We start from the raw sequence: 8,637 nt of genomic DNA, 5'->3' as shown, positions 1-8,637 counted from the left end.
AATAAACACTAAGTGTGACCTTGACCTTTGAGGTAGGGACACGGGTCTTGCACGCGACACGTCGTCTTGGTATGTGGAACACATGTGGCAAGTTATTTTAAAATCTGTCCATACAAGGGAAAGTTACAGCCCGGACACGACAACCTATACTCTATGTCCTTATATGCAGCACTCCATTGTAAATAAACTCTAAGTGTGACCTTGACCTTTGAGGTAGGGACACGGGTTTTGCACGCGACACGTCGTCTTGGTATGTGGAACACATTTTGCAAGTTATTTTAAAATCTGTCTATACAAGAGAAAGTTACAGCCCGGACACGACAACCTATACTCTATGTCCTTATATGCAGCACTCCATTGTAAATAAACACTAAGTGTGACCTTGACCTTTGAGGTAGGGACACGGGTCTTGCACGCGACACGTCGTCTTGGTATGTGGAACACATGTGGCAAGTTATTTTAAAATCTGTCCATACAAGAGAAAGTTACAGCCCGGACACGACAACCTATACTCTATGTCCTTATATGCAGCACTCCATTGTGAATAAACACTAAGTGTGACCTTGACCTTTGAGGTAGGGACACGGTTCTTGCACGCGACACGTCGTCTTGGTATGTGGAACACATGTGGAAAGTTATTTTAAAATTTGTCCATACAAGGGAAAGTTACAGCCCGGACACGACAACCTGTACTTTATGTCCTTATATGCAGCACTCTATTGTGAATAAACACTAAGTGTGACCTTGACCTTTGAGGTAGGGACACGGGTCTTGCACGCGACACGTCGTCTTGGTATGTGGAACACATGTGGCAAGTTATTTCAAAATCTGTCCATACAAGAGAAAGTTACAGCCCGGACACGACAACCTATACTCTATGTCTTTATATGCAGCACTCCATTGTGAATAAACACTAAGTGAGACCTTGACCTTTGAGGTAGGGACACGAGTCTTGCACGCCACACGTCGTCTTGGTATGTGGAACACATGTGGCAAGTTATTTTAAAATCTGTCCATACAAGGGAAAGTTACAGAGCCGGACGGACGGACGGACGGTGCGATTTTAATATGCCCACCTTCGGGGGCATAAAAAAGTCATGTGGATATGTGCATCTCATTTGATAAAATTATTAACGTCTGGTCAAGGTCACTCTTACTGAAACAGAAAATCGAAAATTCCTCGATGACTTAGTACGACGTTTCATAAGTAAGTGTTTTATTTAGCAAGCTTATGAGGAGACATATGAGGAGGTCATATAAGGGGTCGCTGGGGTCAAGGTCGCTGTTGATAAAATGTAGTAACTCAGCTTCAACTCAATTGATTTAGTTGAAAAATATGTATTTTAATGGAACTAGTTGTATAGGTATACCTCGAGAGTTCACTATGTGTTTACTTGGTCAAGACCATTGTTATAACATAAAGCAAACTCAATCAATTAGTGATTGGGATTGTTAGAGCAGGATGAAGGATACTGCTTGTTATTGATGACCAAAACTTAAATTTGTCAAAGAAAATATTTGAAAATACATTCCGGTTTTGCCACATTGTGTAATTTGTAGTTTATTCTCAACTTACAAAAACATAAAAAAATCAGTTTACCTTATCCAATTTTTATTCGAAGCTTAATGAGATGTCAAATTAAGCAAGACAGCTGTTGACAATAATAACCCCTGTTCAAACTTCTTTAGTATATAGTTATCATTGAGCATGACATAGCAATTACAAACCTACAATAAATTAAACGGAGGCTGAAGTCTACCAGCTTCGATTTCAGAGGTCGATTTTGTTGTCTGCTCTCTCTCTATATAAATCGTTCTTCCGTGAAGGCCAGGAAGAAGGGACGGTATTTAATATTAAAATGACGATAATAAACCATTTAACCTGCTGTTAACGTTTCAAATTAATGTCTTTCCTAATTTCTTTTTTTTCTCAAACGTCTGTCAGATATTTCAAATGACGCTGAAAAGCCTTGCTTATTACGATATAAAAAGAATAAAAATAGTATTTTATTACTTTTCTTTTGGTGTAAATATTTTGAAAATCCTTTCATTTAAACATGATAGGCATTCGGATAGTTCAAGCATAATCGTAAGGAATTTACTTTTTATCAGTTGAAGTTAAGGCAGAATCAGGAAGAATCTTAAAACCAATTGTTATTTGAACGAGCATGTGGTAATCTACTAGAGTTCGGATTAATGTTGAATTGAACGTGTTTAATTTGAAAAAAACATCGTTAAAACCTTCCTCTTGTTGCTTGCAAATTGTTAATTCGGTACAAGGAATTACCATTCGACCAAATTATTTAAAATAAAAGTAAGTTTGCCGATTTTAACGATGAAAATTCTCGAAGAAAAGTGATTTGGACATAAAAACAGTCTCAAAGTCAGTTTGGCAAATCTGTTGATATACACGAAGCAGAAACACTTCTTGAACTGATGAAGTTGTTTATCGAGAGGTTCAGGTATTTAAATTGAAACCTGTTTAGTATCTCTTGAAACTAGTAATTGTAAAATATAACAGAAATGCGTAGGATTTACGACTGTAAAATTCACCCAAAACTCCTCTATAAAATTTAGGGAGAAAAGAATGATAATTATACAGAATGTAAATGTTTAACCATCATAAAAGGTATTTAGAGCCTAATTTAATATTTTTCTCAATATAACAGCTGCTGCAGAGAATAGCTACGGTTGATGTGCTTTCATCCTACAATTTATTGGTGAACATTGGCGATGAAAAGGTGAGATGTTAAAATTGGCAAGCAATTAACCATTTAACTGTCACTCACTTGAGGCCTCGCTCGTACGCTCGATCCATTGCAAATTTTTACTCGACTACTGAAACATTTAACCGATCACGTATCTTTGTTTGAGTTGAAGATGATGGTTTATTGAAGTTTAAACAGAGGGAAACGTTTTCGAAGGTCATATTACAGGTTTTTGATGTTTTCTTCGTTTACCAGATTTCAATGTAAACATGAATGAATGTTCCTTTTTATGCCCTTTTGTCGTTGAATATCTAAATGTAAATCTTTTGAACTTCTCATAACTTCCTGCAGGTTATTAAGGTGAACTGAAGAGCTGTTGAAATGGAATGCTGTATACTCGTCCTTGTGAATTTTTGGTTGCCAAATAGTAATTTCATTAATTACACTCTCTGTATTTGAAATGATACAGTTAGATCAAAGTATGTGCGGACGTTTATTCATGTTAATAAAGTTTATATAAATTCAGGAAGTAATTTTGTACCACCGGATGTCGTTGTACTATCGATATTGCTTTATCGTAAGGTTTTAAAATTGTATCATTATTTGAGAGGATTTATTTGTAAACATTTAGAGAATTGGTATGAGTCATTTAGTTATTGAAATCTGATCATGAACTACCTATTTCATTTCCGTAGAACACTTATAAATAAAGGAATGCCCAGTTACCTGTCCTCCGCCTCAACTTTGATGTTAATGTAGACTCAGAAACAGCACAGGATTATTTATCAATAAGGCAGCGAATTTCATGAGCTCAGTACACATTATACGGTGAGAGGGTTTCTTAATACAGACTCGAAGAAGTTGAACTGTTGCTCTTACAATGTAAACGCCATTTTCTGTGACTGACTGGGTAAAAAGCGGATCAACACCAGAATTCAATTTGCATCTATAAACGTTCCTAAAGACAACAATTTTGAACTTGATTACCTTTATCAAGGAGAGTTGAGCCTTCGAACGTTTAATGACAACATTCATTGAAAAGTGAAGAAGAACAGCCCATTATGTTACGATATAAAAAGTACTTTAAGTATGCATTTCTGGTCGAAATTAAAAAATAAAATAATTATGCATACAACAAAAATACAAATTATCCTAAACTTCAAGTATGCATTGTGGTCATAATGCAGCTAATGACAGCCGACAGCATATAAACAACAGTTTCAAAACTTTACTTTTGATTAGATAAGCTAAGTAACAGAGACTGGTTAAGCCGCAATGCAACGATAATCCGGATTATTTAACAAATGCAACAAAAATCTGGCCCCCTAAGTACTATTAGTTTCTTAAATGAATTTCGTACAAATAACACTGAATTAGGATTGGTACCAAGCTGAATTACAGAGGTGGGATGTTATATTCGAACCTTCAATGTTTTATGGTCAAATCATCTTCAATCATCATACACAATCCTCAAGTGCGAAATACTTAGGTCTAATGCACAGATCAAATGCCGTAACCCTTCGAATTATAACTACTGATTGAATGTACTATAATTTCATTAAAGCCTCGTCTTAGACAATAAGCATAAATTCAAGATCCGTTCGACTATTAAAACCCTAAACTCGACTGGAGTGTGACAATACGTTCAGTTTTATGGCCAATGAGTTTCAGCGCCTGTTTTTAGGTTACGATTATCCTAAAGCGCAGAAACAAAAATGCTCATACCGACCTTGGATTGTAATAACTGATATTAAACGACACTCAGGCAAAAATGTATTTTATTTCATCACATAACATCTTTAAGAGGTGAGAATGGTCTAGGGAACATTATTTTCAATCTCAAAGAGGATGCTAGTACTGGTTTCACTCAGGAAACTGCGTGGAAAATGAATTGATTTACAAAAAAACGCAATAGACCTGAATAAATTGTGTTACTTCTAATTAAATCAGACATAACAAAATCAACCTTTTATAACTAACCAAAGGTGGTCGATGCAGCAGGCAGTGCTCATTTGATATATCGGTTAAATGTTACAAAGGTTACAAACAAAAATAGCTGTACATGGACACCACCGTCGACAACACAGCCTGGTTATAATACTTTCAAAACCAAAACTTGCAAACAATCACGTATATGTTTGAAAGTTACCAAGCTTTTGGAACCTTGACGTCATTACTTTGGATCCTTTAGGATCTGTCCATGTTTTGAAGCGAAATTTATTTGCAGGCCTTATTCGAATTTTCCCATTTAAGAGGGACTCATACACCAATCTCATGTCTGTAACGTTTTCGTTTTTTTAACTGTGGAAATTTAAGTAATTACGTAACTTATTTTTATGATCCTCATCAAACTGCATTAGGGAGATACTCATATGAAGTGAATATTGTAAATCTAAACTTAAAATGGTACAATTTTGAATAGCGTCACTAACTCTTACCGCCAACTTCAGTACGATTATGCACGCCGTGTCCATATGGCTGACAATTATGTTAGCAACATTTAGGTTCATTTATATATTCTCCTTAGATAAAGCCAGTAAATATTGCAGTATTCACTATGCCAAAATGGTTATCTTAGTTGTTTATATGTCTGCTGTGGTTGTGTGTATACCAAACTACATCTCGAATTACTGGGAGCTGACAAACCAGACAGCCAATAATGAGACTGTACATACATTCTCCCAGCGAAGAAATGGAAACTATATCTACATATTCGATATGAACTATTGGGTACAGTCTATTCTAATTAAGCTATTTCCATGCGTTACTTACATTGTTGACGATCATGTTGATAACAGTGCTCCACCGAGCGCATCGCAACCACGTTCATTTGAAGTCGCAGGGAATGCGGAGGGACGATATGGAGAAACATAAGGAACACTTTCGGACAACGGCAATGCTTCTTGCAGTTGTTATACTGTTCCTTGTAACAGAGCTACCACGGGGAATCATGACGTTGCTCATGATTTTTATGGAGGAACTTCATAATGAGCTATATAGTCCGTTGGGAGATATATTGGACATCGCTGCACTGCTCAACAATGCAATAAACTTCGTCCTATATTGCACAATGTCGCAACAGTTCCGTGACACGTTTATACAGACGTTTTGTAGCCGTTGTTGCGTTGACGAAGGACAAAACATTCGGAAGTACCCGAACAATTCAATTATTAGGGCCAATAACCGCAAACAGTCAAAACTGGGAGACATGGTCTAGGATCTATGGTTATAGTTGTAATATTAGAGATCAAGTATAAATTCAAATGTGATAATTGTCACAGAACAAGGGAACTAAAAATGTTCTGAAATGTATGCATGTTATTAGTGATATATTGTATATTATTTCATTACAAATGTATATTCGCATGTACGAATGTCCTACATTGAAGAATCAGAAATGTTGTAATTTTATGACACACAAAACGTCATGCTAATACTAGTACCATTGAGAGGGGCATTCAAAATGTAGTCCGATTTGGAAATGTATTTAACTGTTGTCAAGCAATTTGAGAAAGTTTCTATGAAACTTGTCTACATTAAGTTCACATACATTGTACCTTTCAGAATAAAATCATTCGATTAAATGTTTGCTAAACTAAACATAATTTTATATTATTTAAATAAGATTTACACTAGAACATCAATAACCGACATTTTTTTCAAAGCTTTACTATATTTTTGCCTTTTACAAATACTTGTTGACTGCAAGCAATCGGTTGTATAATATCGTGTCGTTTTTGCAAGTAACATATAATAACCTACTGCAGTAGTTTGTAATGAACAAACAGTCACACAAAATCGTGTTTCGAATATAAGGAATTTAAGATATGGGATGACTGCGGTTTAATTATCCACAGAAATATTATAGTCTATTACATCGTTTTTCTTCGCATTAAAAACTTCTAAATGAATGTAAATACCACGATGTTAACAATAACATCCGTCATTTACATAACGCTTGCTGAAAGGCACATGTCCAACAGACACCTAGCGATAGACATTTATCGACATCCATAACGATTGGGTAAAGATTTCTGATGTCAACGATAATCAGACAATAACTAACGAATTATTTAAGTAATACTTTTTTCAAATCAATTACATATATAAACGACCGGTTCTCATATTTTAAGACAATATGAAAAAGGTGTATCCGTTTGAAGATAACGAAAGTAATATACCAATGAATGCAGAATTCTAATTATTGATTTAACTCTTAAATGCTGAGACAGAGCGCATGATATAAAATGGGGTCCAATGTAAATGATTTGTTAAATAAAGATTTATAACGCTACTAATGCTCGTTTATTGTATACCCTTTAGAAGCATTTTTTTAAAGTAAGTAATCAAATCTGAATAAAAAGGATTGAAGATTAGGATTCTTTATTGAAGTGATTGATATAGAGCAATGTGTATGTTCTAAAATGTATTTTTGCTCCTTAAGGGGACAAATTATGACGCTTTCGGTGACAAACGTAAATATAAACTTAACTGAAAAGTCTAAAACAGCGGAGTCTACGTAAACTGTATTTTTAATGGCCCTCGTACACGTACTCGTACAATATAGTCAAATCTGCTATTTCACTATCGTTTATACCTTGGAAAAAACATTGAGATAACGCACATTCTATATAACCGATTTAAAAAATATTAATATCTGAACCCTTTTCATTCGAATAAATTTCAACATAACCAGGACATCGAGATAACAGAGTTTGACATAGTTCTTTCGACTGTATATGAATGTTAAACTCGTATATTCAGTCCGATACATAATTATTGTGAATGCCCCTCGTGAATGCATCTACCAGAGTTCAATCATCCTGTTAATTTACAAATGTATGCCATTATCGAACTATCAACAAGACTAAAGGATATTCTCTCTGCTGATAGCATGTGGTCGATTTATTTCTCGGTAAAATTAAACGATCTTATAAAGCGCGATGGATGAGTATTGTGTACGTGAACATAATTGACAAACATCGTGTTGCCTATAAATCGTTTTCATATTAAAGGACTAATAGTTCCGATAGCAGATGAATTGGCAATTTCTCAAACTAATTTCAAAAATAGCGATGTAGTGGTAGGAATTTGTTACACGATTCGTATGAAGGGGCACAACTGTCTTTTGAAAGCAATAAATGTGAAAGCAAATCAAATGATGTTTATTTATTGTCGAGGAAAACAAAGTGATACGATATTACACAATGCCAATGTTTCATTAACATACCATATGTGATGGTGATTACAATTACATAATTCAAAGAAAGTGAGGACTGTATATATCTTGAACATTACTAGACGCAGTGGTTATTGTTTTTCCAAAATAAGAACTTGTGTATTGATATTGTATAACTCAAACGGAATAATTCTTCCGCAAATGCATCTGAAAACATTTATATTATAATTATTTTACTCTTACAATTGATACCGAAATTGCAGAAATATACAATTTAATCATAAAACAACCTGGTTTTAGTCGGGAGCGACCGACGCCGGTACATTCAAGAAAAACTAAGTGTGAAAAACTATACTTTATCCATTGACCATTATGAACTCATTTTAAGCTGACGGATATTTTAGCTTTTTTTCAAAACATTGCTAGCATCACGTGACACTGTCAATCAACGAATCACGCTAAACTTTTGTTTTATAACCTTCGTAACGCATTTGTAAATTGTTTAATTCAAAAGCATTTCTTGAAGGGTTCAAGCCGTCAGTCTCTTAGTTTTAACACTCCTAACTTTATAACTGTTCTTTTGTCGTATTAACAAAAACAGGTAAAAACGGTATTAAAACCATGAGTGAGTCCCTTTTAAATAAAACAAACGTTAGATTACAAAAGAAAGAACATACTAAGTAAACATATTGGCTCTCGGTGGCTATATTTAGTGCTTTCTTAGTATTACAATAAAATGAAAGTTTCATA

At 34.7% G+C, this 8,637-nt stretch overlaps 1 pseudogene; it reads left to right on the top strand.

Moving 5' to 3' along the window:
• The first annotated feature begins 3,168 nt into the window (after positions 1-3,168).
• LOC128210701 (G-protein coupled receptor dmsr-1-like) lies at positions 3,169-6,147 on the top strand (annotated as a pseudogene).
• The last annotated feature ends 2,490 nt before the right edge of the window (positions 6,148-8,637 follow it).

The sequence above is a fragment of the Mya arenaria genome, chromosome 12 (assembly GCF_026914265.1).
Source record: "Mya arenaria isolate MELC-2E11 chromosome 12, ASM2691426v1".
In the NCBI taxonomy this organism is placed as follows: domain Eukaryota; kingdom Metazoa; phylum Mollusca; class Bivalvia; order Myida; family Myidae; genus Mya; species Mya arenaria.
Note: the sequence above shows the minus strand (reverse complement) of the source record. Positions and strands in the feature narration are given on the sequence as shown.